Source organism: Sminthopsis crassicaudata, chromosome 4 (assembly GCF_048593235.1).
Source record: "Sminthopsis crassicaudata isolate SCR6 chromosome 4, ASM4859323v1, whole genome shotgun sequence".
Classification (NCBI taxonomy): domain Eukaryota; kingdom Metazoa; phylum Chordata; class Mammalia; order Dasyuromorphia; family Dasyuridae; genus Sminthopsis; species Sminthopsis crassicaudata.
Window position 1 is genome coordinate 121,284,557 of NC_133620.1, and position 12,774 is coordinate 121,297,330.

Consider the following 12,774-nt stretch of genomic DNA (forward strand, 5'->3'; position numbering starts at 1 on the left):
ACCCCAAAGACTCTGCTAAAAAGCTATTAGAAATAATTTAGAACTTTAGCAAAGTTGCAGGATACAAAATAAATCCACATAAATCCTTAGCATTTTTATATATTACCAACACAATCCAACAGCAAGAGATACAAAGATAAATTCCATTCAAAATAACTATAGATAGTTTAAAATATTTAGGAATATATCTACCAAAGGAAAGTCAGGAATTATATGAGCAAAATTACAAAACACTTGCCACAAGAATAAAGTCAGATTTAAATAATTGGAAAAGACATTAAGTGCTCTTGGATAGGCTGAGCAAATATAATCAAGATGACAATACTCCCTAAACTAATCTATTTATTTAGTGCTATACCAACCAGACTCCCAAGAAACTATTTTAATGACCTAGAAAAAATAACAACAAAATTCATATGGAAGAACAAAATGTCAAGAATTTCAAGGGAACTAATGAAAAAAAAAATCAAATGAAGGTGGCCTAGCTGTATCTGATCTAGAACTATATTTTAAAGCAGCAGTCACCAAAACCATTTGTTATTGGTAAGAAATAGACTAGTTGATCAGTGGAATAGATTAGGTTCACAGGGCAAGATAGTGAATAAAAATAGCAATCTAGTATTTGACAAACCCAAAGATCCCAACTTCTGGGATAAGAATTCATTATTTGACAAAAACTGCTGGGAAAACTGGAAATTAGTATGGCAGAAACTAGGCATTGGACCCACACTTAACACCATATACTAAGATAAGATCAAAATGGGTCCATGATTTAGGCATAAAGAACGACTTCATAAATAAATTAGAGGAACATAGCATAGTTTATCTCTCAGACTTGTGGAGGAGGAAGGAATTCGTGACCAAAGGAGAACTAGACTTCATTATTGATCACAAAATAGAAAATTCTGATTACATCAAATTAAGAAGCTTTTGTACAAACAAAACTAAAGCAAAGAAGATTAGAAGGGAAGTAACAAATTGGGAAAATATTTTTACAGTTAAAGCTTCTGATAAAGGCCTCATCTCTAAAATATACAGAGAATTGATTCTAATTTATAAGAAATCAAGCCATTCTCCAATTGATAAATGGTCAAAGGATATGAACAGACAATTTTCAGATAATGAAAAATATTTCCACTCATATGAAAAAGTGTTCGAAATCACTATTTTTCAGAGAAATGCAAATTAAGACAACTCTGAGATACCACTACACACCTGTTAGATTGGCTAAGATGACAGGAACATATAATGATGAATGTTGGAGGGGATGTGGTTAAACTGAGCACTGATGCATTGTTGGTGGAGTTGTGAAAGAATCCACCCATTCTGAAGAGCAATTTGGAACTATGCCCCAAAAATTATCAAACTGTGCATACCCTTTGATCCAGCAGTGCTACTACTGGGCTTATATCCCAAAGAAATACTAAAGAAGGGAAAGGGACCTGTATGTGCCAAAATGTTTGTGGCAGCCCTTTTTGTAGTGGCTAGAAACTAGAAAATGAATGGATGCCCCATCAATTGGAGAATGGTTGGGTAAATTATGGTATATGAATCTTATGGAATATTATTGTTCTGTAAGAAATGACCAACAGGAGGAAATCAGAGAGGCTTGGAGAGACTTACATCAACTGATGCTGAGTGACATGAGCAGAACTAGGGGATCATTATACATTTCAACAATGATACTGTATGAGGATGTAGTCTGATGGAAGTGGATATCTTTATCCAGAAACTGGAAATTGCAGGGATGCCCACCAAATGGAGAATGGATGAATAAATTATGGTATATGAATGTTATGGAATATTATTTTTCTATAAGAAATGACCAGCAGGATGAATACAGAGAGGCTCAGAGACACATAGTGAAATGAGCAGAACCAGATCATTTTATATACTTCAACAACAATACTACATGATGATCAATTCTGATGGACATAGCTCTCTTCAATAATGAGAGAATCCAAATCAGCTCCAATTGATCAGTAATGAAAAGAACCAGCTACACCCAGAGAAATAACTTTGGGAAATGAGTATCGACCACAACATAATATTTCTACTTTTTCTGTTGTTGTTTGCCTGCATTTTTGTTTTTTCTTCTCAGATCATTTTTACCTTCTTCCTTAATCCAATCTTTCTTGTGCAACAAGATAACTGTGTAAATATGTATACACATATTGTATTCAACATATACTTTATTTAACATGTATAGGGGAGGGGGTGGAGGGAAAGAGGGGAAAAGTTGAAACAGAAGCTTTTGTAGGGGTCAGTGTTGAAAAATTACCCACACATCCCAAAGAGATCTTAAAGAAGGGGAAAGGGACATGTATTTGCAAGAATGTTTGTGGCAGCCCTCTTTGTGGTGGCCAGAAACTGGAAACTATGTGGACATCCATCAATTGGAGAATGGCTGAATCAATTGTGGTATATGAATATTATGGAATATTATTGTTCTGTAAGAAACAACCAACAAGATGATTTCAGAAAGGCTTGGAGAGACTTACATGAACTGATGCTGAGTGAAATGAGTAGGACCAAGAGATCATTGTATATTTCAACAAAAATACTATATGATGATCAATTCTGATGGATGTGGCCATTTTCAACAATGAGATGAACCAAATCAATTCCAATAGAGCAGTAATGAGTCGAACCAGCTACACCCAGCAAAAGAACTCTGGGAGATGACTATGAAACACTACAAAGAATTCCCAATCCCTCTAATTTTTGTAGGCCTGCATTTTGGATTTCCTTCACAGGCTAATTGTACACTATTTCAAAGCCCAATTCTTTTTGGACAGCAAAACAATTGTTTGGACATGTATACATATATTGTATTTAATTTATACTTTAACATATTGAACATGTATTGATCAATCTGCCATCTGGGGGGGGGGGAAGGAGGGGAAAAATTAGAACAAAAAGTTTGGCAATTGTCAATGTTGTAAAATTACCCATGCATATATCTGGTAAATTAAACTATTAAAAGAAAAAAAAAAAAAAAGAAATCACTTTAAACTGGCTTTCAGCTATCTTATGTAATGCCCTTTGCCACAGATTTTAAAATAAGTATAATTTGTTATCTTTTGAATTCTTAATTTAAAAACATTGAAACATACTATCATTTTCATAAAGTTATTTGTAATCTTCCATAAAGCCATCCTTGGTAATTCTAAAAAAAGAAAAAAGAAAAAAAATTAAAAAAAAAAAAAAGAAAAATTACCCATGCATATGTTTTCTATATAAAAAGCTATAATGAAAAAAGTATATAAAAATATAATGAAAAAACAAAGTATTTTATCTATCTTAATATCTGAGTACTAGTTATTATACTAGGAGAAAAAGAAATATATCTCATTTAACCTGAGATAGATTATTAAAATGTGTGTGCGATTACATAGAATTCCCAATCCCTCTATTTTTGTCCACCTGCATTTTTTATTTCCTTCACAGGTTAATTGTACACTATTTCAAAGTCCAATTATTTTTGTACAGCAAAATAACTGTATGGGCATGCATACATATATATATATATATATATATATATATATATATATATATATATATATATATATATATAGTATTTAACATATACTTTAACATATTTAATATGTCTTGGTCAACCTGCCATCTGGGGGAGGGGGTGAGGAGAAGGAGAGGAAAAATTGGAACAAAAGGTTTTGCAATTGTCAATGCTGAAAAATTACCCATACATATATCTTGTAAATAAAAAGCTATAATTAAAAAAAAATAATTGGCTCTATTACATTTATAAAATTCATATATTGGAATTAGTAAGTGATTGTTATTGATTATGCATTTTTTGAATTTTCTTCAAAGTTCCTATTTTTCAGTGGAAGCAAAAATCCTTTAGTAATTTCTCCCCCAAATATATTATAATACCTAGTCAATGTTGCTGTCTTTTCATATTTAAAACTAAAGGCAATTTGCTTTGTCCCTTTACAAGACCACTAATTAATATCTGAAGGAAGGAATATGATGCATACATCTAATATCAATATCTTAGCTCCACATATAGTTTTCGCATTCTTCATGATCATTTTTCAATATATCACCAGAAATTCTCTCTGATGATTGACTTGTTAGATGTCAAAACAAACTAGCACCAAAAGATCACGGAGCCATTTATGTTAATATACTGGGGCAGGTGGGGACTTACTTCTGGGTTGAGGAATCTCTAGACATCATAAATTTAAGAGATTTTAGAATGTGCAGGCCAACATGTCAATCATCCATCCAATTTTTCAAGACAAATTCATCATCTATTAACTGTTCAGCAAGTAAATCTGAGAGGGGTTTGGGATTGACCACAGACATATATGTCTATGCTGCCTGTACTATTCATTGATATAGCCTAAATATTAACTAATAAGAGTCAATCAAAGACCCTAAGAACATACATTGAGAGCTTGATGGGAGCTAGCTCTATGATCCTGGATAAGTAATTTAACCTTTGTCTACATTAATTCTTTATTATAAAATCAGGCTAGTTGTGAGAATCAAATGAGATAATACTTGTAAAGAGCCTATTTTAATGCTAGCATATAATAGGCACTTAATATATGCTTGTTCTCTCTTTTCTCTTGATTCCTGTTTCTACATTTCCTTAATGGTCAAGTTGGATTTGATTATTTCTTAAGTCCTACCAGCTGAGTCCCTTCTGTGATTCCATGATTCCACATAAGACAACCTTTGAAAATAGACCACTATTAAATATTGGTTTGATGAATTCAGTTTAAAGGCAAGTGTAAGATACTTGACAGAGGGTTATAAAGACAATGGGGAAATCAGTTTTAACCATAATCCTGATGAAGTCATTTAACTTCTGAGAACTCTAGTTTCTTGATCTGTAAAATGAAAAGGAAACTGCTAAAGTACCTTCCTATTCTAATAGGCTTTGAATCACAACCTAAAAAATGGTCTTATAATTCAAGAGCCTATATAGTGACATCCTGATAATTCAATAATTACTTGCTGAATAAATGAATAACATCCCTAGACATTTGTGATTATCTGTTTTATGCTACTAACATATTAGTTTTCAACCATGAATATCTTAAGCTTATTGCAATGTACCTTCAGGCTGAAGTTGTGAAGAAAGGCAGTCTAGGAATGGAAGGGTTACTTCAAGATGAATGTAGACAGAAAAAAAAATGATGATGAGATCGGTGTTGCTTCTCTGTAATGCAGCATAAAAGATACCTGGTCCTCCAGCTAGCTAGATGGAGTAATGGAGAGAGCACTGGCCCTGAAGTCAGAAGGATCCATGTGACTGTATGCAAGTCACTTAACCCTAATTGCCCCCTTTTGTTATGATTTTTCTCTTCCAACATGATTCATAAAGGCATATGTATTTTAAAAGTTAACATAACCAGAAAAAAAATTAGTCATTCAGCTTCATATAATAGGACATGTCCAGACTTCAGGAGTTGTGTCACTGCAGACTCATTGTGTGAACTCTATACTCATCTTTGCCCTTTCTGATTTAGTAAAACCTATTCCTTTTTCTCCCTGAAAGTCATCATATTTAAATGTTTATTTTATTTTGGACAACACACTGGTCAACAATGATGCCTTAAGGAAGGCATTTCAGACATGGATTCACTAATGCCAAAGTCTTTATACAGTTTTCAGAGAGTGAATCCCTTGAATTTTCTTGTCAAGATATTAGACTTTTAATGCTTTGAGGAACCCTTCTTCCTTCAGCTTATTCAGACTTCACAGTCAAGGATAGGTTGAGCAAAGTACTTCCAGAATGTGAATAAATTTAGGGAGAAGAAATGAGTAGTATCAGCCTCTAGGTATTACTGAGGCTGCAAAGAACTTAACACTTTCATATGTTCACAGACAACTAAAAAATGGGTTTAGCAGAAAGAGCATGGCAAATACGAAGTTCACAATCCTGAATCAAGCCAAACCAAGACTTTTCCTATCAATCACTGACTGTCTCATAAAAAATACATTCATGACTAACATCTTCCACCTTATGAGCAATCACTTATAAACTCTAACCTTTATTCCTTAGTTTTATTATCTCAGCTCTCTGTAAGCTTCAGCCACATAAATGCTACTCTGTAATTCACATATTCAGAAAAGAGTCCAATGAAAAAATTACAGAAAAATAAAAACAACAGCCCCCCAAAAATTAGCAATGGTAATTAGAAACTTAACTAGAAACTGTATCTTGAATGTATATACATAATATTAACAACATTCCTTATGATATAATATTAGACTGACAGAATAATAGATAAAAATTACTTAATAGATACTTTCTACCTCTATCCTCAGTTTTTAAAAATAGCTAATTACCACACTTAACTCTTACCAGTCAATTAAAAGACTATATTCCCTAAATGGCCTGTGAGAAACCCAAAGAAAAACCATCTACCCTTTACTCATTTTATTTTTAATTATCCTTAACCACATCCAAGGCTTTTTGTCCTCTGATAAGTCTACATTACACAACAACACTAGAAACAAATATGTTGGTATGGTCCCCTTACTTTATTTCATCTATGGATGGCACTTAAGAAATATGGCAAGACCTGTAATTTTTTTTTCTCCTCCTCCTCCTTTTCATTCTCCTCCTCTTCCTCTTTCTCCTCCTCTTCTTTCTCCTGCTTCTCCTTCTCTTCCTCCTCCTCCTCCAACTTCCCTCCTCCTCCTCTTCCTCCTCTCCCCTCAATTACCCCTCCTTCTTCTCCTCTTCTTACAATTACTCCTCCTCCTCCTCCTTTTCCTCTTCCTCCTCCTCCTTTTTCTTTGTCTTCTTTTTCTTTTTCTTCTTCTTTTTCTTCTTCAAAAGCAGTCAAATATTCAACCATAAATAAGAAAGAAAATGCACTAGCTTTTATAGCTAATTCAATCCATATGATTCAGGTTTCTTATGTATGATTGATGCTAACCAAAAGCAAAGTTACATTTTAAAACTATTACAGCTGTCAATGAGCACTCATTCCACATTTGCATTTCTTAAAATTCCAAAGCAGCAAAAAATATGGAACTCATTGTCTTTTTACTATTTTCTCTTCTGATCCCAGTGGTCTATTGTGACTTTTGATATACCATACAACAATATGTGCTCCAATGCATAGCTTGCTCCCATCTTTTGGCTTCCTCTTAGTTTATTTATTTAACTGAGTCCAAATGGATTCACACCAGCGGTCACTTTGTATATAGACAATGATGATAAAAGCAGCAAGTTGTTCTTCTATAATGCTTCAAGGTTCACAATGTGCTTTTTTTTTTTTTTTTTTTTTTTTTTTAACAACTGACCAGGAGATAAGCATTGCAAGTATCAATAGTTTCATTTTGCAGTTAAGAACTTTGGGCTCTGAAAGATGCTGTGACTTGCAGATGGTCCCACAGTTAGTGGGTGTCACAACTTGCTTCTAAGAAGAGCATGCTAATCAATGTTTAACAACTGCTTCTTTAAAAAAAAAAAAAAAGACAAAAACAAAAAGTATACATGGCACATTTTTAGGTTTAATCTACATTATAAATATTTTTCCATCACTTCCTATTTAGTTTAGAAACCAATAAAATAATAGATCAAGTAAACCCCAGTACAAAATACAAATAATTGAAAACATACATTTGATTTCTATTGAGTATACTTTTCCTTAAGTTTGGGAAATGTATAGTGTATGCCTTTGTTTAAACCCCAAATATTATTTTTCCCCAAAACAGATTTTATGTTGGTCTTATGTACAGGAAATAAAATGGCATGGTGAATAAAACAGTGAATTTAGGGTTAGTAAGATTTGAATGAAAGTCCTATTCTCAGATACTTAGTAAGTGTATGAATCTGGATAAGCTACTTAATTATCTCTACTTTAGTTTTCTTATCTGTAAAATAGGATAATAATAGCTCCCATCTTCTAGGGAGGTGGTGAAGATAAAATTAGATAATGTTTGTAAAATGCTTTGCACATCTTAAAGCTCCATATAAATGCACATGTAGGAGCATCTAGGTAGTGCAGTGGATACAGCATAGACCCTGGAATCAAAATACAATAAAAGGGAAAACCCAAAAAGAAAAGAAGCTTGAGAAGAATGTTTTAATTCAAACCAACAGATATTGATTATTCACTTATTATCTGTAAAGTACTACTCTAAGAGAACATTTAGTAACATTTGTTAGGTACCTACATGTTGAAAGGACTATTCTAGCATTTGGAGATATAAAGAAATGAAAACAGGCCCTTTGTTCAAGGAACTTATATATAATTTTAGCCCTTTTTCATAAAAAATGATCAATAAATGAGGAATTTTTTTTATGATGGTGATGGTGTTTTTGTTGTTGTTGTTGAATTGACTAACCATACAATGTAAGGTATTAAGAATATAAGCTTGAAGTTAGGAAGAGTATTAAAAAATTAATAAATAATAATACATTCTCTTTTGTTGAGATAATGATTCAGATGAAAAATGGGAAAAAAAAGTAGGAAATTCTCAATAAGACTGTATCTGTGAATTTAGAAATGTGAGAAAGGAGAAAGGAATTATTAATACCTTGACTTTTATCTCTTGGTTGAGTGTCTTTAATTCTTCTTCATCAGGTTTCTTCCTCTTTGGGCCTAAATTTGTTCTTCTGCAAGCCATGTTTGGTAAATAAAATAAGACTGGAGCTAATCTGATTGTTTGTTGCTCAAAAAAAGATAATCACATTTCTATTATCAGAAAAGTGTGCTTACACCTCTCAGATTGGCTAAAATGACAGGAAAAGAAAATAATGAATGTTGTAGGGGATGTGGGAAAACTGGGACACTAATACATTGTTGGTGGAGTAATGAACTGATTCAACCATTCTGGAGAACAGTTTGGAACTATGCCCAAAGGGCTATCAAACTGTGCATACCCTTTGATCTAGTAGTGTCTCTACTGGGCTGTATCCCAAAGAGATCATAAAAAAGAAAAAAGGACTCACACATGCAAAAATGCTTGCAGCAGCCCTTTTTTGTAGTAATAAGGAACTGGAAACTGAGTGGATGCCCATCAATTGGGGAATGGCTGAATAAGTTATGGTATATGAATGTTATGGAATATTATTGTTCTATATAAAAAATGATCAGCATGATGATTTCCAAAAGGCCTAGAGAGACTTAATTGAATTGATGCTAAGTGAAGTGAGTAGAACCAAGAGAACATTGTACCAGCAACAAGATTATATGATGATCAACTTTGACAGAAGTGGCTTTTTTCAAAAGTGAAATGATTCAGGCCAATTCCAATAGATTTTGGATGGAGAGAGCCACCTGCATCCAAGACTATGGATATGGATCACAATATAATATTTTCACTTTTTTTTTGTTTTTATGCTTGATTTTTTCATTTCTCTCTCTCTTTTTTTTTCCTTTTGGATCTGATTTTTCTTGTGCAGCCTGATGAATGTGGAAATATATATAGAAGAATTGCCCATGTTTAACATATATTGGATTATTTGCTATCTAAGGGAGGGAGAAAAAAATTGCAACACAAGATTTTACAAGGGTGAATGTTGAAAGCTATCTTTGTACGAATTTTGAAAATAAATAGCTATTGTCAAAAAAGTAAAATATACTTAATCAATACACGTACATATGTATATATGTATATGTAAATATTCACACACATAATTGCAAATCTACATATATTTGTGGAGCAGCTTCCTGCTTCTGGGCTCTGTGGTACTCCTCTAGGTGTTATAGTAGATGCAAAAAACAAAGTATATGCTGTGAAAATAAGATTCCTTTTCTCAAGAATATAATCTATTTGGATAAGCAAAACTAACATACACAAACATCACAGGAGAATATTAAATACTAAACAGTGTGCTACTGACTTTAAGCACACTATCAAGAACTTTTAAGTTCAACTGTCAAAGGGAGTATTTTGAGATGACTTGAATTAATTTATGAATTTGGATAAGATTTGGATAAGCTGAGTAGAAGAAAATGGCCTGGGAAAAACAGTATCAGCAATGAAGAAGGAGCATGGCAAAGAAACATGTCCTTAACATCACTGACAAACTTGGGTGGGAACAATTTACTATCATGCAAACTTTTTTTTTTTTTTTTTTTTTTTTTTTTTAGTAATTCTGGTTTTGGAAATTCATTTAGGTTTATACAAATAGACTGTCTAAAGGCATCTATTGGTAGAGACTGAATCATTCAGAAAATTCCATTCTAAATTAAAAAGTCAACCTATTCCAGTGTTTTGTTAACATTTTCCCCACTCCTGCTTCCCATGTTCCCAGCCCTAGATTAAAGATTTTTGAAAGTATTTAAATCATTAGTTTTTTAGCCACTATGGTCCAAACATAAAGGCAACCACAAAAAAAGCCAACACTGCTATAATCCTTCACCATCGATGTGTTGATTAAAAATATATATTAGACCTTACTCTATCAGCCAAACCTTAAGAGGATCTATTGTTACAGGAAAAGATGTTTTTTTTTTTAATGTCTAATTAAATTTTCCTTGCAGCTTTAGTATATAAAAATACAAAAGGAAATTCATCTCTGTTGTGGCTCAGGTTCCTTCATCCTGTTGAAATCTGCTCTTAATTTGGAAATATATGTTGGTTTCTACTCTGAAATTTTCATCAAATGTTACTTAGCTTGCATGTGTATCTACTGGAGGATTAAAGACTACCCTTTAATATAACTTATTTATCTATATTTAAGGAAATCCAAAAGTTGAAATAGCTAAGTAGACATAGGACTTTCAAATTATGTCCAATACTATTACCACACCTCTTCATAAACTGTTAATGTTTTCCATCAGACATATGTCTCATTAGTTTCATAAGGACATTTAAAATTGAGAGTGGACTCTCTCAACCCTCCACTCTTCCTAGATCAGAAAATGAATAGAAGTCTGTATTATTGCCTTCCTTGCCACTCATTGGCTGCATGAAATTGGGTAAAGAACTCAATTCTTGCAATTTCAGTTTACTCAACTGCAAAGCTCTTTGAGTAGAGATTAGAGTGCTATAGATGGAAAACTTGAATTTGAACCCTATATTAAACTTACTGGCTGTCAAGTGCAAGATAAGATATATAGCCTTAGCCTCGGTTTCCTTTTCTGTAAAATAGAAATAATAATAAAATCTAACATAATTAAGTTGTCAGAAATAAATGAGATAATATTTGTAAAGCCCTTCTCAAACATTGAAGTATTAAATAAACATTATCATTTTCTACAAAAGGAAGTGGTTGTCTTAGGACCATAAATTTAAAAATGAATTTCACTTCAATGATCAAGGTCTTGAAAAAACTCATTTTTCATTATACATCAGATGTGAATAGACATTATTTTTGATTATAGAAACACAGTAACATATATCAACAAAGGCTCAGAAAGACTTTGGCTTATCCTACTGTATTAATAAATACTTTTCATGAGACAGCATTATTTATTTATTTATTTACTTATTTTTTACTGAGGCAATTGTAGTTAAGTGACTTGACTAGGGTCACACAGCTAGGAAGTGTTAAGTGTCTGAGGTCCACCTGACTTCAGAGCTGGTACTCTATCCACTGCACTGCCTACTTGCCCTGACAGCATTAATTTTTTTTTTTTAAATAACCAGTGTCAATGTCAATGGTTTGTTTTGTGATGGAAATAATCCATTTTAACTAAAATTGTCATTTTTAAGATATGAAAATGTGTATACCAAGGAATGATGTATTAAATTTAAAATATATTTATTTGTTCCATAATTTTCCAACATTTATCAAAGTAACTAGCATAAAATAGGTGCTTAATGAATTCTAGTTGGCTGACATGCAGCTCTATATACTCTTCAGATATTTCAACTTAAATGAATTTCACATCATTTTCAATAGATATATTTTTATATATGAATCCACTGACTACTTTCTTTCCTCACCTCTACCCCTTGGAAACACTTCTCTCCTTCAAAACTTAGCTCTAATGCAAGTTTCTAAATGAGCCCTTTCCTGACTCATACCTCCCTCCTCTCCAATTGCTAGTTATCTCTCTCCAAAAACTATCCTATATATTTTTTACACATATTCTAATTATAATTATATATGTTTACATTTTCTCTCTCATTAGAATTTTAAGTCCTAAAAGGCAAGAGCTCTTTCATTTTTGTCTTTGTATGCCCAAAGTTTAGCACCATTCCTGATTCTTGGGAAACACCTAATAAATGTTTGCTGATTGATTAACGGATTGATGGTTTTATGGGATTTTCCTTAGAACATGAAGAGAACACTTTAATTTAATTGTCAATGTCACAAATCAGATTTCAAACGATTTAGAAACTAGTTGAAGAAGAGATAATGAAGTTAAGCAGTCTAAATGACTATTTCTAGGAAATAGGTCATGAAAAGAATGAAAAGATGGTTTCCAATTTTAACTATACTTAGTAACCAGAAAGTAATTAGGATATTTATGGAACATCCAGAATGACTGAGATATAAGGGTAAGAGTGAAGTAGCTCCTTTCCACTACCATCACCAACTATCTTTGTCTGCCTTCAGGTATGATAGCGCTATTCCTTCTTCTGGCTGATAGTGGGTATGGTTAGGCCAAGGGAAGGATTGATGAACACCTGAGACTATTTATATAAAGTGAAGACAGTAAGAATGGAACTTATCAATTAATCCAAAATAGGTAGGTTAACTGGCACTAAAATGTGTAAAACATGAAGTTTTGAAGACCTGAATTAAAAAATGCTTTAGAATTTAAATATGTGATCTTAGGCAAGAGATTTAACCTCTCTGTGCCTGATCTATGTCTCAGC